This window comes from Geotrypetes seraphini, chromosome 5 (genome assembly GCF_902459505.1).
Source record: "Geotrypetes seraphini chromosome 5, aGeoSer1.1, whole genome shotgun sequence".
NCBI lineage: Eukaryota > Metazoa > Chordata > Amphibia > Gymnophiona > Dermophiidae > Geotrypetes > Geotrypetes seraphini.
The window spans coordinates 170,519,347-170,541,033 of NC_047088.1; the positions used below are offsets into that span (position 1 = coordinate 170,519,347).

General features: G+C 42.4%; 1 protein-coding gene across 6 annotated transcripts in view; it reads left to right on the forward strand.

Moving 5' to 3' along the window:
- Positions 1 to 9,091: 9,091 nt before the first annotated feature.
- Positions 9,092 to 21,687, forward strand: part of MFSD6 (major facilitator superfamily domain containing 6) — a 76,272-nt gene continuing 63,676 nt past the window's right edge. The window contains exons 1-2 of one of the 6 annotated variants that reach the window (XM_033945320.1): positions 9,092 to 9,343; positions 21,358 to 21,398. The gene's annotated coding sequence lies outside the window, so the exon portion shown is untranslated. Of the gene's footprint in view, positions 9,421 to 9,455; positions 9,494 to 9,513; positions 9,569 to 11,075; positions 11,101 to 21,357; positions 21,399 to 21,687 lie in introns of those variants that run through there. The other 5 variants (XM_033945322.1, XM_033945318.1, XM_033945321.1 and 2 more) reach the window with 5 other exon arrangements.

Below are 21,687 nucleotides of genomic sequence, written 5' to 3' on the forward strand. Positions count from 1 at the left end.
GCTAAACTGAACACATGGCTTGGAAAACCCATACTTGAGGCCACTACATACGCTGACTTTAGAAAATCCCTGAAGATTCGATTGTTTGACAAATTCTAAATTCCCAATCCACTCTAACGGCCCTCATCTTAATCTCGCCACCGTCCCAACTCAAGATTTTAGACTAATTTATATTCTCTTTCAACTGTTATTGAATTCCAGATTGAATGTTTTTCACCTCGCATCTCAATCACAAACTGTATGTTCTTCACCTTGTATCTCAAGCACGGACTGTATGTTCCTCACCTTGTATCCTAAGCACTTTCTGTATGTTTCTTGCATCTTGTAGCTCAAGCACTGACCGCATGTGTCTCTCACCTTGTATCTCATGTACTGACAAAATGTATCTGTATTGTAAACGGTATAGCGGTATATAAGAAATAAATTATTATTATTATTAAATATTTGCCTGTCATTCCACAACAAGATTTTTCATCAACTTTGTGGTCCACCAGTGATACACCAAAGCATGTACCAATGATCTGAGTGTTATATTTGGATTCAGCACAACAGTTATATTCGAAATATGACTCTTAGCTTGGTCGAACAACTATCTTTTCCACAACCTGATCCAAAGTTGACATTTTGGCACCATCTTCCATGGAATGAAAACAAGTGGCACCAATAATGAGACCCCTAACTTTGAAAGAAGTTGGGATCCAGCTCCTAGACTTTGCACATAGTCATTGCATATCCTATTGTACTTCCACTAAAAATGTCATCAACTTCTGAAATGGTCAGGTGGGGAGGCCTACACCACTTGACATGGAATGACTCAACTATGAGTTTGTTGCTAAGGTAGAGTGGTAAACCCTATAAAAATGCCTTAAACACTAAGGCCCTCTTTTACTAAGGTGTGCTAACCGATTAGCGTGCGCTAATCGATTTAGCACGCGCTAAACGCTAATGCATGCATGTTAGTCTATGGACACGTTAGCATTTAGCACACGCTAATTCGATTAGCGCGTACTAATCGGTTAGTGCACCTTAGTAAAAGAGGGGGTAAGCATATAAACTTATAAGAAACCCTTACAAAGTAAGATGGTGCTGTCTGGTGTGAACAGCGCAGATAGTAGTGTATAGCAGAGACCTTTCCAGAGGGTTGGACAAAGCGTGTGTATATTTATATATGCAAACATTAAAAAAAAATCTTAAAAGGATAATTAACAAAAGACCAGGAAAAGAGAGGAAAAAAGGGAATAATCCCTGCCGCTGTGATGTGTGACCCGTTGCCGTGTTCCATTTTAGAACCCGGCAGCAGGGAACATTCTGGCCACTCCCCTCCTCCCGCCCTCACTCACCATTTGGAAACGCAGGCAAGCTCTCCCCCTGCCCGCGTCCTCAGCAAGGAACACACTTCCCGCCCTCACTCACCGCTGCCGCCGCTGATCCTCCTCTTCACAGCAGCCTGTGATGGTGGCCGGCTTTAAAGAACCTCGCAGGTCGTTCTCCAACCTCAATAGCACGTTCCCTCTGACGCACGGGATCGCGTCAGAGAGAACGTGCTACCAAGTTAGAGAGTGGCCTGCGAGGTTCGCTAAAGCCAGCCACCACGATCGCAGGCTGCTTTGAAGAGGAGCAGGCCAGAAGACACTGGGATGGAGGGTAAGAAGCGGATCAATACCGGGGGCCAGGGGGAGAGGGAAAGGGGGCTGCTTTGGGGGGAGGGGTGTGCTGGGGGAGACAGAAGGGGCCATGGAGAGAAAGGGAGAGGGAAAGGGGGCTGCTTTGGGGAGGAGGTGTGCTGGGGGAAGACAGAAGGGGCCATGGAGAGACAGGGAGAGGGAAAGGGGGCTGCTTTGGGGGGAGGGGTGTGCTTGGGGCAAACAGCTTTGCTCTTGGGGGGAAGACAGAAGGGGCCATGGAGAGACAGGGAGGGAAAGGGATCTGCTTTGGGGAAAGGGGTGTGCTAGGGGAGACAGAAGGGGCCATGGAGAGATAGGGAGAGGGAAAGGGGGCTGCTTTGGGGGGAGGTATGCTGGGGACAGACAGCGGCCAAGGAGAGAGAGATAAACACAGACAGACAGACACATCTATACTAGCACCTGTTAATGTAACGGCTTAAAGACTAGTATATATATAATTGTGTAATTTGCTGGTGAAGCAGGATTTAGGAAGGATTAAGTGCGTAGACATCTGTAGAGGTAAAGACTTAAAATTATAAGAGTTCTTTCGCCTTTTTGTTTAGCTTAGAACAAACTTCAGATTCCTGTGTTTTCTGTGTTCTTTGTTATACCAGTAAGCTCAAGAGACTGGGTGGAAAGGCCTCTGACTTCTGGTCTAGTTGTAATGAAGATATATGACTTTACATTCCTGAGCAAGGGAAGTTTTTGTGTTAAAATCTTCTCTATGTGCTGTATTACTTATTGAATCTGTGAAATATGTATGAATGAAACTTGGAGCTCCAAGGATGATTGCATGTGTGCACTGATTGTATGTGTGATATTCAAATAGGAAAATGTTCTAAAAACTTAGATACTTTACAAAACTTTAGAAAATCCAGATGAAGTATGAACAAACTTACAGTTTGACCTATCTGACCTTTGGCCCGTCTCCTGGATCGTTGCCATGAAAATTCTCAGTCCTTGAAGCTTCATTACAGACACTAGACATTCCAAGAGACCCAAGATAGGATATAGATCAACTATTTGATCTTATCCTTAGAACTAGATTCAAAAAATATAAGTTTTCCTAATTTAAGAATATTTTTCTGTTCATAAACTGGTCTTTTCTCTATTAGTGTAGGAAAAACTTGTGTAGCCCACCTGGCTTTTGAAGCAGAGTTACTAAAGAAGAAATTAGTTGGTTTTGTGTCTTTGACAAACTGTCAGTTTTCCAGAGAAAATTACCTTGGTCAGAAAGAGCTTTTTTGATGCATTCCTTAAGACTATAGAAAGATATGTTGATTCATGAAAGATATTTTCATATCTTTTTCTAAGGGTAACATTATTGTCTATCTTCAATAATGCATACTTCCTGGAATCTAAGGATCTATAAATAAGGTACTGGGCAAGGATAAAATATATCCTTTCTAAAAACAAGTTTTGCATTCCTTTGGTAAATTGTCAGCTTTAAGATAAGTGGTGCTCCTTTTAAGAGTACCTATTATCGTATGATTTAGAATATTTTAGAAATTGTTGTTGTAACAGAAATATATTTAACTTTTATACTTTGTAAACTTTCTGTTATCTTTCAAAACCTAAAGAATTTTCTTTGTGTGAAATAGTCCCACCTTCTGAGAGAACGTGTTAGCTAAGTATTGGAAGCTTAAGTGACATGTCATCAGTCACTGTAATAGTATATAAGCAAGTCCCCTTTGGTCCTGGGGGAGATGCTCTTTTCAAAGGGACCACTTAGTCCTGGGAAAGAATCCCCCCTCACACACAGAATAATTATGGGGTTATGGAAATACATGTAATACATTAATTGGTATTTTAATTCTACTTTTAACCTCATGTTTAATTTTGATATAAATTGAATAAATATTATTTTTATGAAAATGCATATCTTTGTGTGAGTTATTGGCATCAAAAGGTACCCTATGCTGAGCCCAGAGGTAGTAATCGTGCTCAAGAGATAGGGAGCCAGTGCAGTTACAACAAGAACTGAGATAACATGATCATATTTCTTCTTGTATGTGACTAACAAGCTGCTGTATTATGTACAAGCTGAAGCTTTTTCAACCTGGTATTAGGAAGACTAGCATAAGTAGTATATTGCAATAATCAAATCTACTAATGACAAAGGCATAGACCAATTTGACAAGATTTTCTCTGGCCAAAAGAGGTTTCAATTGACAAATCAGTCTAGGTTAAAAATAACATAATTTTACAACTATGTTGAGCTGGATATCAAATTTCAGTGTGGCATCACAAATTCCCAAGCTGACAATTTCTTCTTTAAATGATACAGGCTTCTCCTGTAACAGGGGAGGAGAGTTTAAAATATGATTTTTTTCCTAGATAATCATAGTGCTGCACATTTGTCAGCGTTCAAGAATAGATCATGATCATGGAGCCACCCAACCAGCAAATCCAATATTTTGTTAAGATCAGACATTACTTCAGCTTGATTATTGTTCATAAATACTCTCAACTGGAAATCATCCACAAAAAGGTAAAACTGACATTCAAGTCTATCAAACAATCTAGCCAAGGGAATCAGGTATAGATTGAAAAGTAAAGGGGACAAAAGTGATTTTTAAACTCCCCAACTCAGGATTGATTTATCAGATCTAACAAAGACATTTGCTATACACATTTCCCAAAGCTAACACAATCTATTTAAAACAAAAAAATGCTTTTTTCTATCTCTGTTGTATGGACATTTTATTTTTCCATCATGTTGGTTCCAGTTTCCCATCTCTTATCTGCTAATTCTTCTTCAAGCAGCTGCTGATTTTTTTTTTCCTGTTTCCTCACTATACCTGCTACAAAGGAATGATCAGTATGTCAGAACATACTGATCATTCCTTTGTAGCTCTTTTCTGCCTTACACCCCTTTCTCATCCTCCTGCCTTACACCCTTTTCTCCTCCTCTTTACTTTTCAGCTACCTATCAAATTTCCATCTTTTTTCACCCACTAGCTTACCCATTCCCCATCTCATTCTTCGGTCCTCCATTCCCCTTCATCATTAATCTACTTCCAATTACCATATTTCTCTCCTCTGTAATCACTATGCTTTCATTCATTTCCTTACCATTCCCCTCCTGGCCTCTCCCACAAAGTTGCACCGATCCAAGAATCTTCCTCCCTCAGCCCTTTTAGCCAGCATCTGCTCCCCCAGAGCCTGGCATTTCCCTGTCCCTTCTCTTCCCAATGGTCCAGCATTTCTCCTTCTCTCTTCCCTCACTCCCATTGTATGGCATCTCTCCACCACTCCCTTCTACTGGATCCCACATCTCTTTCCCTCTCACTTAAACCCTGGATCCAACATATCTTCCCCCTCCTCCATGTAGCATTCTCTCCTTTCCTTCAGTCCAACATTTCTGCACTCTCCAAAACACTGACCACCATCTCTCTCTTCCCCTCCATTGTGACCTCAGTCTAACATCTCTCTTTTCCTCCCCTCCACCATCAGGCCCAACATTTCTCCCTCCCCTCCATCCCTCTGAATAATATTTCTGCTACACCTTTTACCCCTCTCCATGCAGCATTTCTTCCTTACCTCCACCTCTGTATGTAAGATTTCTATTTTTCTTGCCCCCCTCCATCCCTTTGCTGCATCTCTCCCTCTCGTTCCCTCCATTCATAAGAACATAAGAAACGCCTTCACCGGATCAGATCTTAGGTCCATCTAGTCCAGCGACCCGCACACGCGGAGGCCAAGCTAGGTGCTCCCTGCTGGAGACCTTAATTACCCGTATCCCTCAATGTGATTTGCAAGAAGGTGTGCATCCAACTTGCGCTTGAATCCCAGAATAGTAGTCTCCGTCACAACCTCCTCCGGGAGAGCACTCCAAGAATTCACCACTTGATGTGCAAAACAGAACTTCCTGACATTTGTCCTGGACCTGCCGCCTCTCAGTTTCAGTCCATGACCTCTTGTCCGTGTCACATTTGACAATGTGAATAACAATGTTTCTTGCTCTATTTTGTCGAATCCTTTTAGTATTTTAAAAGTCTCTATCATATCCCCTCGCAGTCCCAGCTTTCCGAGGCACTCTTTGTAGCTCAAATTTTCCATTCCTTTTACTAGTTTCGTGGCTCACCTCTGCACCCTCTCCAGCAGGGTTATATCCTTCTTTAGGTATGTAGACCAGTGTTGGATACAGTATTACAAGTGTGGTCTGACCATTGCTCTGTAAAGCGGCATTAGGACGCCCGCTGATCTATTCGTAATCCCCTTCTTTATCATGCCCAACATCCTGTTTGCTTTCTTTGCTGCCGCCGCACATTGAGCTGACGGTTTCAGGGTCCTGTCTATCAGTACCCCCAGGTCCTTTTCTTGTTCGCTTTTGCCCAATGTTACACCTAACATTTTATATTCATACTAGTCTTTAAGCCCGTTACATTAACGGGTGCTAGAATAGATGTGTCTGTCTGTCTGTGTTTCTTTCTTTCTCTCTCCTTGGCCACTGTCTGTGTCCTTCTATCTTCCCCCCCTCCCCAAGCAAAACTGTCTGCCCCCAGCACACCCCTCCAACCAAAGCAGCCCCCTTTCCCTCTCCCTGACTGTCTATCCGTGGCCCCTTTCTGTATTCACCCCAGAGCAAAGCTGTTTGCCCCAGCACAGACCTCCCCCCCAAAGCAGTCCCCTTTCCCTGTCTCTCCAAGGCCCCTTTCTGTCTTCCCCCCACAGCAAAAGCTGTCTGTCCCCAGCACACTTCCCCCCCCAAAGCAGCCCCCTTTCCCTCTCACTGTCTCTCCTTAGTGCCCCCAGTGCCGCCTTCCATGTCCTTAATGTCCCATTCAATGTCCTTAGTGCCCTCAGTGCCTTCTTCCTATATCCTTAGTGCCCTCAGTGCCCCTAGTGCCTCCTTCCTGTGTCCTTAGTGCCCTTTCCTATGTCCTTAGTGCCCCCAGTGCCTCCTTCCAATGCCCCCTCAATGCCTTTTAGACTTTGTTCCACCCTCCCCCCCGAAGCCAGCCTGCCTGCCTCCCATCCCCCTGTGCAGTAGAACCTTTAATTTCTATCCCCCCCCCATTCTCCCATACAGTAGAATTTGCCATTTGCAGCATGTTTCTATCTACCCCCCGCCCCCCCCCCCCACGCCACTACCGCTGCCATGCGGTAGTGAGATGAACACAAACCTCCGGCCTGCAGCAGCTCCACAGCACTGTACACTTTCCTCGGCAGTGAAAATCAAGACAGTAGAAGGCTGGAAGCAGAATGTTTACAGTGCTGTGGAGCTGCTGCAGGCCGGAGGTTTGTGTTCATCTGGCGGTGGGAGGGTTGGATGGTAGGCTCAACCCGTCGGGCCGAATGGTAGCCGTGTAGACACCTCCTTGGGCAGCAAGGTTCGGACGCGCACCGCCACGCGTTTTCGTCGACCCGGGGCTTCGGCGCCATCGACGGAGGGAAAGAGGCACAAGACGCGAGATGCTTCATCTTGTTTCTTCGGCAGCCGCCCCCTCCCCCGGAGCGACTCCGACCTCTACCAAGCCCTCCAGTAGCTCACACTCGCACATCCGTGCTCTCCCAGCAGGGAATTTTGAAAGCTACGGCGCGAGGTGGAGAGCAGGGAGGCTGTGGTGACGTAAAACGCGCGCATGCGCACTCGTGTTTCCGCGTCGGATCAGGGAACACGACTTTTGAGTGCGCATGCGCGGCCTAGCATTTTATTATATTAGATTCCATGTTGTTCCTACCCAGGTGCATCACTTTGCATTTTTCTATGTTAAACTTCATCTGCCACTTTTCTGCCCATTTCTCCAGCTGGTTCAGATCCTTCTGGAGATCCTTGCTGTCCTTTTATGACCCAACTACCCGACACAGTTTTGTGTCATCTGCAAACTTGATTATATTACTTCTTATTTCCTCTTCCAGGTCATTTATGAAGATATTGAATAAGATGGGCCCAAGAACTGAGCCTTGGGGCACGCCGCTTGTCACTTTCTCCCAGTCCGAGAAATTCCCATTTATGCTTACCCTCTGCAATCTATTCTCTAGCCATTTGCCTATCCGAGTACGTCCCCTTCTATTCCGTGGCTTAGAAGTTTCCTCATAAGCCTTGCGTGCGGGACCTTGTCGAACGCTTTCTGGAAGTCCAAGTAAATTATATCCACCGGGTCTCCGCTATCGATTTGTTTATTCACCTTCTCAAAAAATTGAAGTAAATTTGTCAAACATGACTTCCCCTTCCTGAAGCCGTGTTGACTTGCTCTCATCAGGTCGTGATTTTCCAGGTGTTGCACTATGCTATCCTTGATTAGTGCTTCAACCATTTTCCCAGGAACCGATGTAAGACTCACAGGTCTATAATTGCCCGGTTCTCCTCTCGATCCTTTTTTGAAGATTGGGATGACATTCGCTATCTTCCAGTCGTCTGGTATTTGCCGGTTCTAATTGTCATGTTAGCTAGGGTTTGTAATAGTTCTCCAATTTCAACCTTAAGCTCCTTTAATACTCTCGGGTGAATTCCATCCGGTCTAGGGGATTTGTCACTTTTTAGTTTGTCAATCTGATAGTATATTTTGTCCAAATCCACATTCTCTATATCCAACAATTCTCCTTCTCTTGCACCTGCAGCAGCGATTCCCACATGATGCCTACATCTAGCTCGCAAGCCTCTATTCTTTACCACTTCCCGCCTATCTGTTGCAACTTCCAGTTTCTGCCCTGGCAGGACGCAGCAGGTAGCCTATGGGGATCGCTGCCACTGTCTGTTGAAGCCATGAACTCGACAATAACACCCCCCCCCCCTGCTTTTCAGTTGCAGGTTTAAAGGGTCTGCTGGCAGCCAGCTTGGAGTGTGTGGTGCAGTGGTTAGAGCTCCAGCACCCTGGCGTTGTGGGTTCAAATCCTGCACTGTTCCTTGTGACACTTGGCAAGTCACTTAATTTTCCAGTGCCCCAGGTATATTAGATAGAGTGTGAGCCTGCAGGGACAGATAGGGAAAAATGCTTGAGTACCTGAATAATTTGTAATCCACATAGACTTGTAGGATATAAGAAATATAAATACTGTAATTAAAATAAATAAAACCCGGCCAGGTCGACTGAATACCAGTGCCAGTTGGCAACCCTTTTGGTGGTGATGGCTAAAGTAGCGAGGGGGTGGGAGCGACGCCTCCATTTTGCACTTTGTGCAAATAAAAATTCGGCCTTTATAATTCAATACAGTATTTCTGTGTCGTCTAAGCTCTCAAAATATTTTTTCCATACGCTAGGGAGTGACCTGCGTATGGCCCCACCTGCTTTCTTATTCCCTAGTTTACTTCCTCCAAACATCTCGTATATGACTAGCACATTTGGCAGCGAGTCAATTTTGTTATTACTAGGGATTTCAATAAAAATTCAATTCAATAATACCCTTGGTGAAGGCATCTCTTCTTCCCTACTCTTATCATGTAGCACATTTTGCCTCCCACGAACGGCTACTGTAGCGAGAACCTTAGCAGCCCGCCGTCCACAGCTTTGCCCTAGCAGGTTACAGGTCAAACGTCACCTTTTCTCCACCGCGTCAGCTTCCGAGCCGGGCGCGCCGCTAAGCCCCAGCTACAGCCGCACCTGTTTCTAGGAGACGCCAGCGAAGGGCCTGCGCAATAGTAGCAATACGAAACCCGGAAGCAGCGGCGGCCGCCTTACAGCCTGTGATGTTTCTGCTTTGGTGCGCATTGGCGCTTTCGCTGTTCTTTTCCGGTAATCGTGGGAGCTGAATGTCGAAGCAGGAATGGACAATAGGAGACAAGCCGTGGCTTATTGTTAAGGGCAGTGAGGTAAAAAAAAAAAAAAAGGCAGCCCTAGGGAAGGGGGACAGCTCATCTGGCAATGTTACGCTCCTGGCTAAAGGTATACGATATCCGGGCGTTTCAACAGCTGCTTGGGAGCTTTTAGGACAGCGATGGGAAAGTTGTTTGAACCCGGGTATTTCATCCCCTTCCGATGCCTGTTCTGTTTATATTTAGTATTAGTACTTTACAGAAGCTAGGTCCACATTGCCTATATTTATCTACTTGAGACAGTTCTGTGAGCGCTGAGTACCTCCAATATTGAGCAAACGCCGTCATTGTATCCGGAGAAAGGCAACTTGTATTGTGTTTGTCGCCCCTGATGATTTTGAAATATTGACGCCTATAATTTATGTCTCTATATACTGTATATTAAACGCAGAGACGTGTATGCTGGTGAAGGAGTTCAGGCTGTATATTTTGGAAATATTTTAAACATTTCCAAAATTCAAATTGTAAAACAAGTGAATACTTGTTTTTATAGATTTTTGATCCTATTATTATTTCCAAAACAAATAGGAGGCCATGTACTAGTTTGAATGCATGGAATGTTTTTGACTAGCTTTATTCTCGCCGAAAATTTGAAAAGCCGTCTTTGCCTGAGGCTTGACAAGGCTGGTCGTGAGGTATTGAACTTCTGTGTTCGCTTCTCCATGAGCACAACGTTTTATTCTGCCTTGTGGGTAGTACTCCTCCCAAATCATGTTTATTAGAATAGTAACTAGACCGCACTTTTCAGCGGTTTAAATATTGCTACTAATTTTAATATGGGTCAGAAAACGTATTACATAATTTAGTTGACAGTATAAGTAGAATAATTTAGATTTTTTTAATCTCTTGATTTTTATTTAATGTAGGAGGACGATGCGTTTTTGTAGGCTTTTCCTGATCCCACCAAACCTGTTTTGCTTCAGGTTTTCTTAAACAGACACAAACTGAATGTTTAGCTTTTGACTGCTGAAGTACATTTTCACCTTTAGATTTTATAATTTATGAGTTAGAAAATTTGTAGCTTCCAGTTTTCAGTTTCAGCATTAATTTTGCATGGGGGGGGGAGTAATTTAGATTTCTGGGAGGGAGAATGGATCCCCCAATTCTCTCATAGCTTTTTAGTAGATGCCCTGCTGATAAATGTTGAGTTCTAATGTGGTAGACTACAAACTTTTTTTTTTTTTTAAATGATGAGACCATTCTCCATTTTCTTTACATACAGCGTAAAGTTTGATGTATATTAATGTCATTACATTTGGTCTAGAGTAGACTCTAGAGTAGTGCAGTTACATTTTTCCTAATACCAAGAATGTCAGTCAGGAATCTAGATTATTGGGTGGAAAAAATGCACTTTAAAGAAATGTTTCATGTCATATTAACCCATCCTCCCACCTTTTTTTATGGAAAACCATTATTTTATTTTTTATATACCAATACTTTTCAGTAAGATGTAGCTTTGTTACATTTCAGACTGATGGTGTAAAATATAAATTGAAAACTTTTGTTTTGATAATTACAGAGGGTAATAAAGCTTATATCACTATCAATCTGCCACTTAACTGTCCAGCTTGTATCAGTGTGTCTACATCTTCTAGAGCAGAATTAGCGTAATAGAAGAAATTATGCTTGCTGCCAACTGGGTGTGCCAATATGGGTCCAACTACAGGCAGTCCCCAGGTACTGGAAATACTGCTCAGTGAAATCAAATGAAGCTACAACTGTGTTCTTAAGTACGAGTTGTACTTAAGCCTGTATTTGTGACATCAGCCTCACGGGCTCTGTTCCCTCTAAGACAGGGGTGTCAAAGTCCCTCCTCGAAGGCCGCAATCCAGTCGGGTTTTCAGGATTTCCCCAATGAATATGCATGAGATCTATTAGCATGTAATGAAAGCAGTGCATGCAAATAGATCTCATGCATATTCATATTTTGGGGCGGAGGGGGAAGCGAAAAGCTGGTGCACCCAATGGGGGAGGGGAAGAGAAAAGCTGCTGCTGCACCCAGTGGGGGATGGGAAGAAAAGTGCTGCAGCAGCACCCAATTGGGGATGGGGAGGGGGATGAGAAGTGCTGCTGCAGCAGCACCCAATTGGGGAGAGAGAGGGGAGAAGGCAGACCAGGGAAGGGAGAGGAGAGGCAAGAGACACCAAGACTATGGGAGGGAGGGAAAGGAAAGGAGCTACCATGGAGGTGGGGGAAGAGATGTCAGCGCATATGGGGGGAGGGGGAGGAGGGAGATGCCAGGACATGAGGGGAGAGAAGGGAAGGAGATAGAGATGCCAGACCATGGGGTGGAGTGGGAAGGAAGGAAGGAAGGAAAGGAGAAGAGAGATGCCAGAGCATAGGGGAGGGGGTGAAGCTGAAATGAATCATGTACAAAGGAGAGAAAGGGCACAGGATATACAGTTTATTGAAGGGACATAGAAAGAGGGAAGATGCCTTATGGAACAGGGAAAGGGCGGACACTGGATGAAAAGGGCAGAGAGGGTGGACAGTGGATGCAAGGGGCAGAGAGAGGGTGGACAGTAGATGGAAGGGGTAGAGAGAGAGAGGGCAGAGGCTGGGTGGAAGGGGCAAAGAGAGGACAGATGTTGCATGGAAGGGAGCGAGGACAAACGCTGAATAGAAAGAAGAGAGCGAAGAGAAGATAATTAAAGCAGAAACGATAAAAGGTAGAAAAAATTTTTTTTTGTTGCTTTACGTAGAATCAAGTAGTATTGTAACTGTATTAATTAAAGTTTATAACTAGTAAATTGAAATAAGGCAGTTTTTTGGGGACTAAACCTCTTTCCTCAGGTCAGGACAGGATACCATAACAGCAGGGGTGCCCAAATGGTCAATCGCGATCGACCAGTAGATCGCAAAGGCAATGTGAGTCGATTGCGTTGCCTTTGAAATCTTTTTCTTCCTGCCTCCCCGAGCCAGGCCAGGCGCGTACAAGTGCCAGACTCACAAGACTTCACCTCTGACGTCAATCGCTGCCTGGCTGGCCTGGAACTTCCTCTCCGATGTTAGAATTGATGTCAGAGGTGAAGTTTTGTGAGTCCCGTGCTTGTACATGCCTGGCCTAGCTCAGGGAAGCAGCAGGGAGAAATCGGCGTGGTGGCTTAGGGGGTAGGGAAAGAATCGGGGGGACAGGGGGAGAGGGAAAGAAAGACAGGCAGGGATAGAGAGAGAGAGAGAAAGAAAGGCAGAAATAAAGAGGGGGCAGGGGGGAGAGAGAAAGAAAAGGGAAGTGGCAGAAAGAAAATATTGGATTTACAGTCAGAAGAAGGAAGTGCAACCAGAGACTCATGAAATCACCAGACAAAAAGGTAGGAAAAATGATTTTATTTTCAATTTAGTGATCAAAATGTGTCTGTTTTGAGAATTTATATCTGCTGTCTATATTTTGCACTATGGTCCCCTTTTACTAAACTGCAATAGCAGTTTTTAGTGCAAGGAGCCTATGAGCATCGAGAGCAGCGCAGGGCATTCAGCGCATCTCCCTGCGCTAAAAACCACTATTGTGGTTTAGTAAAAAGGGAGGGGGTATATTTGTCTATTATTGTATAGTTGTTCCTGAGGTGACATTGCATAAAGTCATCTGCCTTGACCTCTTTGAAAATCCGCGTAATATAAATGATAATTAACATTTTCTCTGCGTACAGTGTGCTTTGTAATTTTTAAAATTTTATTATTGGTAAATCATTTTGATTTGGTCATTTTAAAAGTAGCTCGCAAGCCCAAAAAGTATGGGCACTCCTGCTGTAGAGCCATTCTTGTATGACTGGATGAGCTATATTTATCTTTTTTTTAGTTGTTTAAATTCATGCAGAAATAAATGGCTAGATTGAACCTAATAACTTCATTAATGCCTTTCCCTTTTTTAAACCTCTATACCATTTGAAAGAGGGCAAATATCTAATTATTCCCTTCTAGCATTAGATGCTTCTTAAATTTAGTAAAAATATTCTGGCACAAGTGTCAAACTTTAAAAAAGGAAGTCATATTGAGCATTGGAAAATAATAATAATTAACTAATAAAAATAGTACACATTTAGGGCTCCATTTACTAAGTTGCGAAAATGGTTTTAGTGTGTGCTTAGCGCGCACAGAATTACCATGCGCACTAGACACTAATGCCAGCATTGTTCTGGCGTTAGTTTTCCCATGCAGCGCGGGAGTTTGCATGTGCTAAAAATGTTAGTGCACCTTAGTAAAAGAGGGGGTTAATTTTCCCCACCACCAATTTCCCCATCCCGCCCCACCCGGCTACTTTTTCATGCCACCCGGCTGGAAAAAATTTCTGGGGAGAACACTGTTCTAGATTATAAAAAAAATATTTTAGGAGGTTAAGTATTTTATTCTTTTGGCATTTCTTGCTGCTACTGCATGTCAGGCCAAATGTAGAACAGCTTCTGGAATAATTTTACAGTTGTATTGTCCTCTTATGTGTGTGTTAATGAACATTATTTTCACAGTTAGTTAGCCAAAAATTTTTGAATTGCCCTTCATGATTCTTGTTCACTCTTCCTATGGTTCTGCATCTCCTTTGATACTGTGTTTAACATGAGGTACATACTTGCTACAGGATATTTCTAAAGTGCTGGGTGGCAGATGAAAGGGAGTGAAGAAATCAAATGAACAGCCATGGCTCCAGCTGTCGGGCCATTAGTGGGATTGGCAAGCTCTCCAGGGAGCATATGCAGAAACAAGTCCACAGAATATAATTTGGTCTGTATAGTGCAGTTAATTTTATTCCTGAATACTAAAGGATGTGCATCCTCAAGCTTTTTGTAGTAGTAGTAGACATGGAAATTCAGCGTTTGTAACCGTAGTCTACACTGGTTACCAGATCCGCTCAGAATGTGGTTATGTAATAGAGACAGCCACATTTGCAGAAAGCTTTACTTAACATGGATATATATGCATACCTTCGATTGCATGTGTCTTGCACATCTCTCCTGTCAAAAATAATTTGATGTGTATTGCAGCTTTAATTTCCATGACTTTTGTTTCAATACTCATCCTCTCTTTGTGTCTTCTTATTTTGCCTTCTTAATAGTTTTGTTTTGTGTTAATTAGTTTAATTGTGTCTTTAGCTTAATATATTGGGCCAAATCTGCAGCAGATTATCAGTTGCTCCAGAAAATGTTGACAGAACACCTCTCACAAACCCAAGCTGCAAGAGACAACTGCATGTATAACTGTCCTGTTTTTCTCTGAATGGATTTACAGCTGTCTGTCTCCTGAAACCTTTTCTGATCTATTCTTTTAGCTTGCCCTAAAAGTCCTTATTGATCTCACCCTAACACAAATTAGTTCACTTTTGTAACTTTTTCAATGGAGAGTGGTAGAGAGCAGTCTCTGGTTTAACCTCTTGAATGTGTAACATTAGTGTGGAAGTGCAGTGCTACTGTTTTTCTTTAACCCAGCAGTTCTCAATACAGTTCTTGAGACACACCCAGCCAGTCAAGGTTTTCAGGATAGTCATAATGAATACTAGTAGACAAAAGCAGAGGTGTAATCAGCTCACAGATACAGCCAGGAAAAACAATAGCAAGCTGCATCATAAATTAACTCTGGGCTTTACTAAACAGTGGAAGAGCTTTTTATCTTGGACTGGTGAGGTAAATGCTCTGATGTTCATAGGAATTGAATGAGTGTCGGAGCATTTACCTCGCTGGCCTGTGGTAAGACGCTCTTCCGCGGTTTAGTAAAAGAAGCTCTAAGCCTTTTATTGAAGTCAGAATATTCAACAAGGTGCTACATTTTGCCCTTGAGCTGCTTCAGGGGTCAAAAAAAACCCCTAAAAAATAGAAATTGCATAATAATTAATAAAATATGCATAGTGATATTATACATTACATTGGTTTCTTTTATTCCGCCAATACCTTGCTGTTCTAGGCGGATTACAAAAGGATGAGATTCTGGTCATATTAAACTAAACTAAACTAAAGCTTAACTTTATATACCGGGTCGTCAACCCAGGGAAGCTCGACTTGGTTTACAACAATTAGATAAAAACTAAAGAAAGTTTACAATGATTAAATAAAAACTAAAGAAAGTAATAGCAAAAGTTTCAAAGAGATTAGTTTTCAAAATGTTTGGCAAAAGAAAAGTTTTTAGAAGTTTGCAGAAAGAACTGGGGCTCCTCAGAATTAAGGGGAGTTCATTCCATAGTTGAGAAAGTTTAAAATCCAGAAATTGACTGAAGATCTTAACTCCTTTAATTCCTTTTCTAGATGGAAGGGAGAGTTTGAATTGTTGGATGCCTCTTGCAAAGGAAAATCTGTAAGCATTCCATAATAAGGGAATGAGGGGAATAAAAATACCATATAAAATTTTGAAAGAGATGCAGGCACATTTGAATTGAATTCTAAGATAAACCTGGAGCCAATGAAGACTCAGGAGCAAAGGGGTCACATGGTCAAATTTACTTTTTCCAAAGATCAGCTTCGCAGCAGTATTCTGGATTAATTGTAATCTTTGTGATGCCAAGATAGATAGCGTTACAGTAATCAAGTCGAGATAATATGATTGATTGGACCAAGATAGAGAAATGTTGATGATGAAAAAGATGTCTAACCTTCCTCAACATTCATAAACTAAAAAAGCATTTCTTGACCAGGGAATTTATTTGGTCCTTAAAGGTAAGAGAGAAATCAAAAAGGACTCCCAATATCTTAGATGAGAACTCAATCTGCAAAGAGGGCCCCAGATTCCAAAGCTACAGTAGGAGGATGACAGCTCAATTTTGGACCTAACCACAGAAGTTTAGTTTTAGTTATACTGTAATAAGCTTCATCTGGACAGAAAGCCCAGGCTTGAAGTTTGGAAATGCAATGATTTACTTTGAAAACTAAACTGATAATATCCGAATTGATCTCAATCAGTATAAAGATATCCACATAGGTGAACAGCGTTTCCCAAGCTGACAGCTTAAAAGTATTCAGTGTAGTCGTATAGAGATTAAATAAAATTGGAGAAAGCAGAGAGCCCTGGGGAATCCCACAAGGAGGCCACCAGGAATTGGAGATATCACCTTCAATATTCACTGAATAAGAGCGAGACAAAAAAAATTTAGAGAACCAATCCAGAACATCCTGATGGAGACCTATATCTGAAAGTAAATGAAGAAAAATGTTTTGATGTACTACATCGAAGGCTGCAGATAAATCAAACTGGAGCAAATATTCAGAAGATTACAGGGAAATTATTGGTTGGAACATTTATAGTCTGGTGATGGAGTAGAGTTATTGGCTGTATCAGGAGTTTTTCTTGATATATTTCTTGAATAACCTGGTTTTTATTTCCCTCCTGAAGGTTTTGTAATTTGGCGCCGAGATCAGTAAATTGGATATGTGGCTGTCTATTTTTGCTGCTTGTGTTTAAACATGCATATATTTTATAAATTGAATCTTATTATATAATAAAAAAAATGAATACAACTTAAAGATTCATGTTGGGTATTCTTTACTGACTTGAATAAAGGAATTTAATTTGTGTAGTTTATTTTTCTTTTACCCACAATGAATATGCATAAGATTAATTTGCATACAGTGAAGGTAGTGCATGAGGATTAATCTCAAAACATACTATTTATCGCTTTCATCTCATTCATAAACAGCTTAGTTTTCTTCAGGGACTTCAGCAATGACTCCCGAATTGGTAAATTTTAATACTGGCTAGGATTTAGACATATCGTCATAGGCTCCCACATAAGATCATCTTCAGCTTCTTGAAATCCACATTCTATTAAATATTTTCAAACTGCTATTTTATGTCAAAAAATCCACTTATCTCATATGTCTTAATCTGAACCACTATCGGACTGTTTCCATTTGCGATTCTTGATTTATGCTAATTTAATCTTAAGTGAATCATAAGGCTGCTTCATCCCACATATACATACTAATCTGCAAAGACAAATAATGATATAAACCACACTCTTACTCAAGCAGAACATACTTGTTTTAGCCCAGACTTGAATGATCTCTCCATACTGGTCCTTCTATAGTTCTACTATACCACTGGCAATTTCCACATGCTTTATGCATTCCTGCTTGATTCGCAGCCCCATCACGTTCAAATCTCTGTTTGGCAAAATATTCACCTATCTTTCTCCTTCTTTTATAAACAATCATTGGAAAGTCATTAAAACATGGGTATAGTTGAAGCCATCAGATGATCCTCAGTTAGTCTGTGCTCTTCCATTTTCAAACATGGTTAAATATTTTATTGCGATTATGAAAAAGCACTGACATGTGCTTCCCAACAATGCCATTCCAATTCTGAAGAATTGGGTATTGAAAACATTCTGGCTCTTTCCCTTACCTGTCCCCAAGCTGCTTCCAGTATGTGGTAAATTGAATTACAAAAGTGTGTCCCGTCTTGATGTTCCTGTCTTACCTTTATAAGTCATTTCTGTGTTTTTCTGTCTTTTCCTTCATTTGTTGCTATAGCTATTCTGTGGCTCGGCTGCAGCTTGATCTTACTGCTTTATGGTGTCCCCTCCCTTACTTTTATTATGAGTAAATGAATTGTTGAATTGCTCAGTTTTCAGTATCTGTTTCTCTGTTTGCAGAAATAACTCAAAGAGAGTGATTTCCCTTGCCTTCTAGAATTCCCTTCAATATAAGTATTCTGAACATCCTGTACTGTTTTTATGCTGTCCCTAGGAATACTTGTTCCATTCTAATTTCAGCAATGGTTATCAGAGCAGCAATAAGCCCAGTTTTAGCCCGTTAAAGGACTAAGGTCTCAACATTTCAGGATGGGAAAAGGAACCACTGGGAAAACTAGATGATCACTTCTGAAATATTTAAAGCTTTGGGGTCTTGATTTCAAAACAGCAAGTGCAAGGCCATTATTATTACACTAGTGTTTTAGCCCAGTACATTCGTTACAGTAACGGCTGCTAGAATAGCCCCACCTATACCCTGACCCTGACTCTGACCCCACCCATGCCCCGCCTCTATCATGCCTGGATCCTGCCGCCCACTGATCCCAGTCCCACCACTTCACCTTTCACCATTTCCTTTGTATCCTTTTGGCCCTCATAGATCCTCCATTGCATTTATCACCTGACAGGGTCTTTACTTACCTGAGGTGGCAGCAGCAGTCCTGACGTACCAACTTTTCCTCTCTCAGTGCCCCAAAGCAGCAGTGGTCCTACCATTTCCATCTCTCCCTTTCCCCCTTTCACACCCTCTACCATCTCTCTCTGACCCTGTTTCACCCCTTTTGCCATCTTTCCCTTTCCTGTCCCCCTCTGTCTTTTCCTCTCTCAGTGCCCCAAAGCAGCAGTGGTCCTACCATTTCCATCTCTCCCTTTCCCCCTTTCACACCCTCTACCATCTCTCTCTGACCCTGTTTCACCCCTTTTGCCATCTTTCCCTTTTCTGTCCCCCTCTGTCGTTCCCCAAGACCATCTCTCTCTCCTGCCCCCTCCACACTCCCTGAAGTCTATCTCTCCCTATCCCCTACCATCTCTCCTGGTCCCCCTAGTAGCCCCTCTGTCCTTCTCATCCATCTGTCTCTGTCTCTCTCTCCTTTCCTCACTTGAGTCCAACATCTCTCCCTTCTCCCACTCCCTCCCCTGAATCCATCACCTCCTGCCTCTGCGGAGCTCTCGCAGCTCCTCCTCGTCCTCCTCCAGCCAGGCTTCAGCCATCTACACTGGCTCCGGGCTCGGCCGCGGCGGCCTGCAGCCACTGGCATCCGCCTCGGGGTTGAGAGAGATTCTCATGTGCACCGGGAAGGGGTGGAGGGGGGCACAATGGCGGCGAACGACGGCAGCAAAGTTACAGTGAAGGAGGGAGGGAGGGAGTAGAAGCGCGCATGCGCACTCTTGCCCGCGGGGACCTACAGCGCATGGAAAACGGGAGCACGCAGGTCAGAGTGCGCATTCGCGGCTTAGGCTTTTATTATATTAGATTACATTGGTGTCTTCTATCCCGCCAATACCTTTAAGTTCTATGTGGTTTACAATAAGAGTTGGATTGGGCATTTCCAGGGAGAATACATGGTTAATAGATGTAGTATGCGTCGGGATCTGTAGAGGGTCAATTGGGTTTAGTTAGATCATTTGACAAATTTCTTGAAAAGAAAAGTTTTAAGTTCTTTCTTTCTTGTTTTGTAGTTGGGCGTCATAGTCAGCAGATTGGAGAGGTGGCGGTCTAGTTTTGCTGCTCTGTTGGCTAATAATCCATCGCATATTGTTTTGCTTTGTATACCTTTGATTGGGGGTGGGTAAAGTGTGCATGAGTTCTCCTTGGTCTGGATGTATTTTTCCTGATTAGGTGGTTGCTCAGATAGCTTGGTCCGTTTCCATTTAGGGCTTTGAATAGGGTGCAGTGGAATTTGTATTGTATGCGTGCTTGTACTGGGAGCCAGTGTGAATCTCAGAAAGCGGTGGTAATGTGGTCATATTTTTTCAGCGAGTAAATCAGTCTCAGAGCTATATTTTAGACTGTAATTGTTTTAGCATGTTGGTTGGGCATGACAGGTATAGGATGTTACAGTAGTCCAGGAGTCCTAGGATTAGCGCTTGTACCAAGAGTTTGAATTGTTAGTTGTTGAAGTATTTTCGGATTTGCCTTAGCTTGTGCATGGTTGTGAATGCCTTCTGGATCGTTTTGCTGATTTGAAGTTGCATGGTGCAGCCTTTGTCTATCATTATTCCCAGCAGTTTTAGATTGGGTTGCATGGGGTATGTGATGGAGTCTAGGTTTGTTATGGTTGGGGTTTTGTTTTTTTTATAGAAGTAAGAAATTGGTTTTGTCTTGATTCAGCTTTAATTTGTGGTCTCTCATCCATTTTGACACTGTTTCTAGTGCAGTGTGTAGTTTGTTGTGTTAGGGTTGGTTTGGTTGAAAGGCAGGAAGATGGTGATGTCATCTGCATAGCTGTATGAAGTTATGACTATTTCGTCTAAGCATGTGCCAAGTGTGACTATGTAAAGGTTGAAGAGTTGGAGATAGTGGGGAACCTTGGGGGGCTCCGCATGGGTTGTTCCAGGATTCTGACTTTCCTTGTTTGCTTTAACTCTGTAATTTCTTGAGTGGAGCAATCCTTCAAACCAATTGTAGACTTTGCCTGTGATTCTTATTGCCTCCAGTGTTTGTAGTAGGATGTTGTGATCTACTAGGTCAAATACCGCTGTGAGATCGAGTTATATGAGTAGCATTTTTTTGCTTTTGCTTAAGTGTTGTTTGGCTGTGTCTAGGAGGGAGACTAGTAGTGTTTCTGTGCTGTAGTTGTCTCTGAAGCCTGATTGTGAGGGGTGGAGTATGTTGTAGTTTTCTAAGTATTTGGTGAGAAGTTTTGCTACGAGGCCTTCCATTAGCTTGACATAAAGCGGTATGGAGGCTGTAGGTCTGTAATTGGATGGCTGATCTGTAGCTCCCTTTGGGTCTTTGCTGCCTGCTTGAATTTGATAACCAAGGCATCTGAGCAAGTTTTGGTACATTGTTTTTAGTGCTCATCATTTCAGAATTGTGACTTAGGGGAAGGTAAACAGTCCAGCAAATAGTATTAAACATATACAGTACATTTATTATTTATTTATTTGTAGTATTTATACATCACTTGTAGCCTAAGCGGTTTACAATCAGGTACTCAAATATTTCTCCCTATCTGGCCTGGTGGGCTCACAATCTGACTAACGTACCTGGGACAATAGAGTGTTAAGTGACTTGCCCAGGATCACAAGGAGCAACACTGGGCTTGAACCTGCAACCTAAGGGAGGCTGCAACCCTAACCACTGAGGCCACTCCTCCACTTCTTTAGTGATCACTAAGAATAATAGTTTCCCACAATAGCACAATGATAAAGCGATGCTGTCCGTTCAGTAAAGGAAAAATTAAAATGATAGAACAAATCTTGACATTTGTGGTTTTAGTAGGCCCATAGTATAAGTTTTATGACTGATTTTTTTTTTCTCCTTTTAGAAGCATGTCTGAACTGTGAAGCATTAAACAAGTGTGCTCAGGTATGTACACAAAAACACATTCCCTTATACCTTCAAAGGCCAGAGTATCTTTTCTAACTTAAACTAAATATTAGCTGCTGCTATTTTATTTCTATAACATTATATATGTAGCACTATAGAAGGTAAATAGAGCGATGTAGATGAGCTGTTAATATACATCTACAAACATGTACAGTCAATAAGGGCTCCTTTTACAAAGCTGTGGTAGTGAGGCACAGCAAATGTGATTCAGTCCATAAGAAATTGTGGTATGGACCCAAATAGGTCCGTGTTTCAATAATGAGTAACC